The sequence below is a fragment of the Gigantopelta aegis genome, chromosome 10, assembly GCF_016097555.1.
Source record: "Gigantopelta aegis isolate Gae_Host chromosome 10, Gae_host_genome, whole genome shotgun sequence".
Classification (NCBI taxonomy): Eukaryota; Metazoa; Mollusca; class Gastropoda; order Neomphalida; family Peltospiridae; genus Gigantopelta; species Gigantopelta aegis.
In genome coordinates this window covers 31555725-31566480 of record NC_054708.1, presented here as the reverse complement: position 1 = coordinate 31566480, position 10756 = coordinate 31555725, and positions in this window count along the sequence as shown.

Genomic DNA, 10756 nt, shown 5'->3' with positions numbered 1-10756 from the left:
GTGTTACAATATCATAGCACTAAAATAGCTTCAAAAATATGTAGCCACTGTGATGTCATAGCCTACAAGGGTGTTACAATATCATAGCCCAAAAATAGCTTCAAAAATATGTAGCCACTGTGATGTCATAGCCTATAAGGGTGTTACAATATCATAGCCCTAAAATATAGCTTCAAAAATCCACTGTGATGTCATAGCCTATAAGGGTGTTACAATATCATAGCCCAAAAATAGCTTCAAAAATATGTAGCCACTGTGATGTCATAGCCTATAAGGGTGTTACAATATCATAGCCCAAAAATAGCTTCAAAAATATGTAGCCACTGTGATGTCATAGCCTATAAGGGTGTTACAATATCATAGCCCAAAAATATGTAGCCACTGTGATATAGCTTCAAAAATATGTAGCCACTGTGATGTCATAGCCTATAAGGGTGTTACAATATCATAGCCCTAAAATAGCTTCAAAAATATGTAGCCACAGTGATGTCATAGCCTATAAGTGTGTTACAATATCATAGCCCTAAAATAGCTTCAAAAATATGTAGCCACTGTGATGTCATAGCCTACAAGGGTGTTACAATATCATAGCACTAAAATAGCTTCAAAAATATGTAGCCACTGTGATGTCATAGCCTACAAGGGTGTTACAATATCATAGCACTAAAATAGCTTCAAAAATATGTAGCCACTGTGATGTCATAGCCTATAAGGGTGTTACAATATCATAGCACTAAAATAGCTTCAAAAATATGTAGCCACTGTGATGTCATAGCCTACAAGGGTGTTACAATATCATAGCACTAAAATAGCTTCAAAAATATGTAGCCACTGTGATGTCATAGCCTATAAGGGTGTTACAATATCATAGCCCTAAAATAGCTTCAAAAATATGTAGCCACTGTGATGTCATAGCCTACAAGGGTGTTACAATATCATAGCACTAAAATAGCTTCGAAAATATGTAGCCACTGTGATGTCATAGCCTACAAGGGTGTTACAATATCATAGCACTAAAATAGCTTCAAAAATATGTAGCCACTGTGATGTCATAGCCTATAAGGGTGTTACAATATCATAGCACTAAAATAGCTTCAAAAATATGTAGCCACTGTGATGTCATAGCCTATAAGGGTGTTACAATATCATAGCCCTAAAATAGCTTCGAAAATATGTAGCCAGGTCTATAGCTTGCCTGGTGCTTATAAAGTCTTCACACGAGACTCTAATATTAGAGTCTGAGACACTAATGTCATGACGACGTCATACAAATTGCATGCGTGTGACGTCATTAGAGATTGAATCTGGACTCTTAAAAGTTTTATAAGCACGGGCCCTTGTCTAAAAAAGACTAGAGGTGCTGTGTAAACAGATTTGGCAGACTGTACTGGAAGGTTTTCACCAATTATGCCAAAAAAGGGCACTTTTTAAGAAGGTAAATTTGTTTGTATTCTTTGCATGGGCAATTACCCACCCCCAGTCTACCCTCTTTAGGGACCACTTCAATGTCATAACGAGAACTACATGCAAACCCTATATCTGATATATCAAATTTGAACATGTTCATTGTGGTTTCTAAGGGATTTTTTTATTTCCCCATTATAGTATATGACATATATGTATGTGTATAATTATATGATACAATATGTTTTATCATAACTGATATTAGCGATACATCGATCAACTTTCAAGTGATTCAGATAAATATACCTAAATAGATGAAGATATGGACATAACATGTAAGACACACCCCCCAATACACAGCAGACAGTACCTCACTTTGAATACTTAATTTCGGAAACTAGGGGCGTTTGGCTTTTAAAACAAATATGCTAGCACTTAATTTCACAAAACTTCTATATTGTTGTTACATGTAGGTGGAGTTGGGTTGTGTGTTTTTTACATTTTTGAATATGGATTATGAATGTTAGTATTTGCATAACGAAAAACATACTTACTGTAACTCAACAACCATTGGGCCAATCAGTACTTTATTTATTTTGTATTTTTAATATTGTATTGAAAGAAAGAAGGGGTAAGACAGAAAGAAAAATCTAAGAATGAAAAAAGTGAGTAGTGGCAAATTTAGCGAGTCGGTTGGCTTATAGAAAACAATATATTATTTATCATTGGTATAATACTATATTATTTATCAGTGGTAAAACACTATATTATTTATCAGTGGTCCAATCAATGCTACAGTTTTGTGCATTAGTGGAAAGGAAGGAATATTTAACAACACTGCAGCACGTTTTAAAACTGAGGCTGTTTGGTGTTTACCAGGATATAAATTGCTAGTTTTACCATTATTTGTTATCTTTCTTCTTTTTTTTTGTATATGTGAAAACAAACACTAATCCCAACATATTTATATCAATAAACAAGAGGAATAATTACAGTTAACATTTTCACACACAAATCAATTATTGGTTCTTATAAACGAACATTACACTGGTAGAAGAGCCAAACCGATGATTTTAATTATAATTGATTGTTGGAAAAACACTATTATACCAGTATATTTTCACAAAAATATGCTGCAGAACAGGTGCACATCCCAGAGTTTGTGACAGGGTGGCACCGGGCACGACAAGACGTGTTTATTAATCCCTTAAAGGTCAAGGGGCGGGGTGTAGCCCAGTGGTAAAACACTTGCTAGATGTGCGGTCGGTCTGGGATCAATCCCCGTCAGTGAGCCCAATGGGCTATTTCTCGTTCCAGCCAGTGCACCATGACTGGCATATCAGAGGCCATGGTATGTACTACCCGGTCTGTGGGAAGGTGCTTATTAAATATCCCTTGCTGCTAATCGAAAAGAGTAGCCCATGAAATGGCGACAGCGGATTTCCTGTCTCAATATCTGTGTGGTCCGTAACCATGTCTGATGCCATATAACCGTAAATAAAATGTGTTGAGTGTGTTGTTAAATAAAACATTTCCCTTACTGGTCAAACCGGAGGGTACTACAGGTTTTATCCCCGTCCTTTTCATCTGTCTGTCCCACATATAATTTTCCAGATGTGTTTTTTACACACTGAGATATTGAGCTGAAATTTAGCTTTATATATCGCTTTATCACATTTTGTTACAGATCAAGTTTGACTTTTATGGCAGGTTACCCATTTTGACACAGTTGTGGCACTTGAATTTACGAGATAAGACAGTTTGTTTTCAGATTTGATTTTCAGAGTAGTTTGAAGTTTGCACACACCCAGACCGTCTGTTTGGACCTGTGCTTGCTGTGACTAGATGGATATATCATTGTATCTTGAACTATCAGTCAGATTACCTGAAAATATCTTTTCATTATCTCATAAAATACCTGTTTTGCTATGAAGGCATAGCACTGAGATATCTATATTCTTAGTAAATGATATGTTTGACATTTTGTTATTGACACTGTTGCTATTTTCAAGATAAAATGCATACTTAATTCTACTGTTGATAACTTTTTATTGAGTTCTAATACACCTGTATATTATTATACACATAAGGAGTTGGATGACAAAGTATTAAAAGGTTTCTAGGTGTCCAGATGGGAAGCTGAAATGTAGGTCTCACAGGAGATAAAGGAAAGGGCAAAAGGAGAATAGGGAGGGGGTGTTTTAAACTTAAAATTATAATACATTTATGTCTACAATCTAGGTTGGTCATAAATAATTAATCACTGCAATCCACCAACTTATAAAAATTGGTCATTCCAATAATTTCTTTTCAACCACAATTTATATTTTTTCCCTTTCCCTCTGTTTCTGTCTGTCTGTCTCTCTGTGTATGTGTGTGTCTGTCAGTCTCTCTCTCTCTCTCTCTCTCTCTCTCTCTCTCTCTCTCTGTGTGTGTGTGTGTGTCTGTCTCTCCCTCTCTCTCTTTGTGTCTCTGTCTGTGTGTGTGTGTGTCTCTCTCTCTCTCTCTCTCTCTCTCTCTCTCTCTCTCTCTCTCTCTCTCCTCTCTCTCTCTCTCCTCTCTCTCTCCGTGTGTCTCTCTCTCTCTCTCTCTCTCTCTTTCTGTCTCTGTGTGTGTGTGTGTCTCTCTCTCTCTCTCTCTCTCTCTCTCTCTCTCTCTCTCTCTGTGTGTCTCTCTCCCTCTCTCTCTTTGTGTCTCTGTCTCTGTGTGTGTGTGTGTGTCTCTCTCTCTCTCTCCCCTCCCTCTCTCTCTCTCTCTCTCTCTCCCTCCTTCCCTCCCTCCCCCTCTGTCTCTCTGTCTCTGTCTCTGTCTCTCTCTCTCTCTCTCTCTCTCTCTCTCTCTCTCTCTCTCTCTCTCTCTCCCTCCCTCTCCCTGCTTTTTGTTTAATGTGTTGGGGTGGTGGTGGTGTTTGGGGGGTTTCAAACTCAATTTTTACACCTCCAACAAAATTCTTGAGAGGTAAAATTGTTTAGCTACTAGTCTACAGACATTCAAGGAATAATCAAAATCAAATTTCATATCAAATCATTAATATACAAAACAATGTTATTAATACATAAGTTTATATTTTTTAAAAGCTCTGTTAGTGGGAAACGGGTTCCAGTGGTTAAAGAAATAGTAATGTTCACTTAATAATGAACTATTAATAATTACTATAGTTATGAAAGACAGAGGGAAGGAGAGAGAGATGGAGAATGAGAGAGGGCATATTCAATCTACGTTTCACATAGTAAGCCTTCATAAATTAACCATACATTATATTTTTGAAGTCATAATTTATGAATTGGTAGACGTGTATATTAGTTTCCTGATCAATACTTTTCATTTCCATGTCACGCAGTGTCACTGCTTGTAGTTGAAGCCAAACTACACGCAGTGTATTGCAGTGTAAATCAATACTCATGGTGACAAACATCTTTGGTGTGCAAATCCTTAATTACAGAGATATTTCTCCTCACTGGTGTAGTATTCCAGCAGGGGCTAGGTGGTGTTTATATTATATGTACATGTTGTAGGGTTGGGTAGAATACTGTTTTCACTTAATGCTGAGGCAAGTCTGCCTTGGCTCAGTTTACAAAGTATCATTCAGCATTCCATATTGTATGCTGTATTTCGTAGTATACTATATATAGAATGATACCTTGGTTGAATTTTTAAACATTATTATTAGTTTGTTTTTAAGGATTAGTGGTTTTATAAATATATCTATTGTAGTGTGGTACTGGTATCATAATTATATTTACATGTATATTATTATTGTACAGGGCTGTAGCTAGGATTTTTTGTTGGTTGGGGGTGGGGGGGGATTAATTCTTGGAACAAACAAGCATGGAAGGCGCAAGACACTAGGGGGTCCGGGGGCCTGTACCCCACTCCCCCAGTACATTTTGAAATCTAGAGGCTCTGAAATACCATTTTGTAACCATTTCAGGGAAGTTACATACTTAAAACATCAATATCAATAATCAGTATGTTTCTATTATTTTTATCAGATTTTGTTTTTGTTTAGCCTCCCCCAACCCCCCACCCCTCACCCCCATGCTAGCTACAGCCCTGTTGTAGTAGATTGAACCAAAAACGGGAAGGGGAATTATTGTTTGTTATAGCATGTGAGACATCCAATAGCCTTAACAGTGTGCTTGCAGTGTCATTAAAACAGATATTCCTTTCTTTTCTTCTTTGTTGTCGTCATGCATATTGTATGAATCCGAACTTAATGAAGCCATTTTCATGAATTTCATTAAATTCATTTTAAGGGCCTCAGTAACTTTTACCTGGTACATTGAGACCATCCTTGAAATTAATATATAACAGTGCCATATCAGATATACACGAAGTATTCAAGATTTAAATAAAAAATTGACTTTTACATTTGTTCTAGCTTGTTTTATTTTTATCGTGTACAATTACATTTTATTCAGAAACCTGGTACGTTGTTAGATTTTTATGTTGTAATAGTGTAAATAACTGAGGTTGGCCAATCCCAGATTTGATCTGCAAATAAAATTGTGTTTACATCAAATAACTGAGAATTTATTGTGCTTTAGGAATAAAGAGAACATTGTGTTCAATGTCAGATCACAATTCCCCATGCAGGAGTCCGAGATCTCTGCACAATTTTAAAACATTAAATAGTAGTTGCTTCTCAATTTTCAAGCTGATCAACATTTTTAAGGCACCATGTTCGCTGGAATAAAGTCTAACTTTGAATATGATATTTAAAGCTACAATTTTGCCATGATTATAAAAAGACAATCATGTCTGAGGTTGTTGGTTTTTATACACCTGGCTTTGACAGGTCATATTATGGTATCATGTTGTCCATCCATCTGTCTGTACATATATCTGTTATGTGTTTATCTTTCTTGTCCAAGGCATATCTTCCTTATAAATGTTTATAGTTTGGCATTGTCCGTCCATCTGACTGAATATCAAAGCATATGTTTGCAGCAATCATTTACATAACGTGTATATGTAGCTAAATCTGGCTAATCATTGGTGCTTGAACCTTAGTTGGATATAAGTACAAAAATAAATTGAAATTAGGACACATGTATGTACTATTATAACTATTTTTTTTATCTGTGAACAGTGATTTCAAAGTCATAATGAAAGAACAGTTCACTAAGTGGTATGCCGACAAAGTTGTAGCGAGCTTGAACAGTAAAAACAGAGAAACGGTCAACCTCAGCATTATAGTGTACTAAAACCCATTCACACGCGATGGATCATGTCGGCTGTTGACAGGGTGGCCAAAGACACGACAATTGTAACACATGGCTGGCATCTTGCTGGACAATTGGACAATTTGGCATCTTGCTGGACAATTGGACAATTTGGCATCTTGCTGGACAATTGGACAATTTGGCATCTTGCTGGACAATTGGACAATTTGGCATCTTGCTGGACAATTGGACAATTTGTCTATCTCGCTTAGGGTGATTGTTTTCCATTAGAATTTTAATATTTGTTTTGTTTTAATAATGTGGGATACATAGACAAAAACAGAGAAATAAATGCATCATATTAATGCGAATAACACAAACTCGCAATTTTCGCATTAATATTATGATCACATTCTTTCAGGATCTACAGTAATTGTTTTAATGTGGAATATGTTGCAGTAGATTGACCATGGAGTATAAGCATGTTTATCATTAAATCATGTGTAGGATTTTATTGAATTAATCATGTTGTAGGCTTCCTCATTTACAAGATTATAAGGAATCAAAGAAAATATACTATTTTAGATAAAACTATATAATTAAATGATGAAGTGTTATCTTTTCTGAATGCCAGGTATATGTGATATCCTTGTGTGTTGTTCTCTGTATATATTTTAACGTTTATGTATTGGTGGCTTTTGTTTAAAAATAAATTATTTCTTTAATTTTCTTATCGACTTATTTTATATTGTTAGACTAGCTGGAACAAACATTTCCCTGAAAAGGCCTAAAATACTTCATGGGTCCAGTGATATGTTCTCTCAGAACATATTCGACTCATAAGGCAATGTCACATGATACGAGTGCCTTTGAAGAGGATAGCCATGAGAATAACCCATTGAGACAAGACAATAATGTTATCATTTTATTGGTTATGCAATCAGCTATGTTTATCGTGTGGTTTCATCTATAGACACCCTTCAACAACGATATGCCCGAAACCTTCACAACTTTCACTTGTCTGCAGGACAACCACCAAGGTACATTTCGCTTGTCAGAATATATTTTTATTTGTCAGGACAAACGGACAAGTGCTTATTTCGAATGCTGATGACATGAATGGTTTCATCATGATGTAGGGGTGGGATGTAGCCCAGTGGTAAAGTGCTCACATGATGTGCGGTCAGTTTAGGATCGATCCCCACCATTGGGCTATTTCTCCTTCCAGCCAGTACACCACGACTGGTATATCAAAGACAGTGGTAGGTGCTATCCTGTCTGTTGGATGGTGCGTATAAAAGATCCCTTGCTACTAATGGAAAAATGTAGCAGGTTTCCTCTCTATGACTATATGTCAAAATTACAAAATGTGTGACATCCAATAGCTGATGATTAATAAATCAATGTGCTCTAGTGGTGTTGTTAAACAAAACAAACTTTTTTTCATCATGATGTATGTGTTTGTTTTTTTTGTTTGTTTTTTAGGGGGGTTTGTCACATGATTATAACGGATAGCCTAACCAATTTTTTTTTTTTTTTTTTTTTTTTTAATGTCAGCAGTGATGATAAAACATTCCTTTCTCATTGTGCTCAGGTTAGATCTATACCTAGAGTATAATCTTATTTTTAATGTTATCTTAAACATGACCTTGTTTCTGTGCTGCAAGATGGTTGTTAAGGGTCACATCAACAATGTGTAGTGGTGGTGTCATTTTTTCTCTCTCCCAAATCTCCCACCGTTACACTCATATTTTTAAACTTCTGACATGGTATTTGCTTTTTCTATGTAAACCACCTTATTGTCATGATTATTTGGTTTCTGTGGAAACTGTAGGTGAATAAGATAAACGGAATGTTAAAGCTGACACCTGGAGTATAATTTTAGTATTTAAGTATTATCAAGATTAGAGGGAAGGATCTAGCTCAGTCTGAGGTCATTGGGGTCAAAGGATCAAATCCCCATATTCTCTGATTGTTTTTTCCCCTATCCTATGCAGTGTCACACAACTGGTATATCAAAGGCCATGGTATGTGTTGTCCTGTCGGGGGAAAATGCATATAAAAGATCCCTTGCTGCTAATGGAACAATTTAGTGGATTTTCTGTGAAGACTATGTATCATGAAAACCAAATGTTTGACATCCAATAGCTGACAGTTAATAAATTGGGGTTCTTCAGTGGCATCACTAAACAAAGCATACTTATCAGGATTTTGTTTTTTTCCTGAGACGAATATCTGTTAACAATGACTGCAATCTCAATTGTATACCCATAATGAACATGTTTTTTTCTTTCTTCCCAACCAGAGCCCCCACATCTAGTGTTTCAAAGACTTAAGTATTAAACATATGGTGGTATAAAAGAATAAAAAGGGTTGGGTGCATTGTTAAATTACCGTAAACATTATGGGGCAGGTTTATGAAGCCTGGGTTTTTTTCAACGCAGGTGTTTAAGCATTGTAAGTGTATGAAGTTGCACGTGTTTAAGTCAAAAACAGTCATTGTAAATTTGGCCGTAAATGTTTTGTTCCTTTAAGTTACTAGTTTCAGTAAATCAATCTGTATTTAACATGCAGAAAAGATACATGCCTTGGGAACTGAACCTATTTTTCTATTGGTGGTGACAATGAGGGTGATCAGATCTCGCCATCGCAACAAATGCTTATGTTATCTACCGGTATGTATACATAAAAAAAAGGTAACTCAGACTTGTCAATGATGTACATGTATGTATTTGGACTATTGTAATACATTATATAATAATTACATATAATAAAATTTATGTTACATTCATTAAATATATAACGTCATCCCATTGGTCCAGCCATAGAAACAGGAATTTGTTCATTTCACATTGAATGTAAAAATTACATCATCAGGGAACGTCATACCTGATGACATCATTTTCTATTGGTAATTTGTCTTACTGAGCATTATCTTTTTAACTAAAAAAAATAATTCAAAATAAAATATGAACTTTTAATGCTATTATTAGTAAGTATGTTTCAAATTTAATTACAAGTATTGTCTTTTACGTTCATCGGGGTATGAACAAAAACAATCATCGGCAAACTGTGTGAATTGGCAAAGAGACAGCGATAGAGGGATACAGAGTGTGACAGTGTGTGAAAGAGAGAGAGACGGAGAAAGAGTTTTCTTATATGTACCCATTTCTTTATCACCTTCATTCCATATTAAGTAATTGTGGAAATACATCATATATTTTCCAGACATTCTGAGAAGTTTTGGACATACATGTATTTGACTAGTTCTAGACTTGTATAAAAACAAACCGGCATTACAAACAAAATGCTCTTTTCTTCTGGTGGGGGCAGAATTTAGCTCAGTCGGTTGAGTGCTCGCCTGAGGTGCTTGCGTCACAGGATCGAACCATCTCAGTGGATCCATTCAACTGATTGGGTTTTGTCTCATTCTAACCAGTGCACTACAACTGGTCAACGGCCGTGGTATGTGCTTTCCTGTCTGTGGGAACGTGCATGTAAAAGATCCCTTGCTACATTAGGAAAAATGTAGCTGGATTTTTCTGATGACTACGAGTCAGTATTACCAAATGTTTTACATCCAATAGCTGATGATTAATTAATCAATGTGCTCCAGTTGTGTTGTTAAACAAAACAAACTATAACTTTTCTGGTAGCACTAAACCAAATAACTTCCGACTGGGTCAAAGTTTGAGGTGCACCCAACTTTTGATAGAGAAGTTAACACCACAAGTCCTGTGAGTGTGTTGGTTGTAAAAAAAAAAAGGTTTCATCTGGGCAAAAAATGTATGCAATTTTATTTCATCTAGTACCACTGTTTTGCAGGAGAACACCCTAAAGGTATATAACTACATGTATGCCATGATTCTGTCCAATTTCGATTCCATCCAGTACTTTTAATACAATTTTTAATATTATCTATCTGTGATATTTTTATTTTTGCACAGTTCTTTACACTTTATTTTTATTTAACTGTTGAATTTTTATATTGCTGTTAAATATTACTAAGTTTTGCCTTTACCATAGTTTGACATCAAATAGCCGATGTATTTTTCGTGCTGGGGTGTCGTTAAACATCTATTCTATTCTATTCTATTCTATTCTATTCTTTTGATTCTTTTAGTTTCTTTCTTTTTAACACCCTCCTCCCCCCCCCCCCCCATTATTTTAGGGTAGGTATGGCCCTG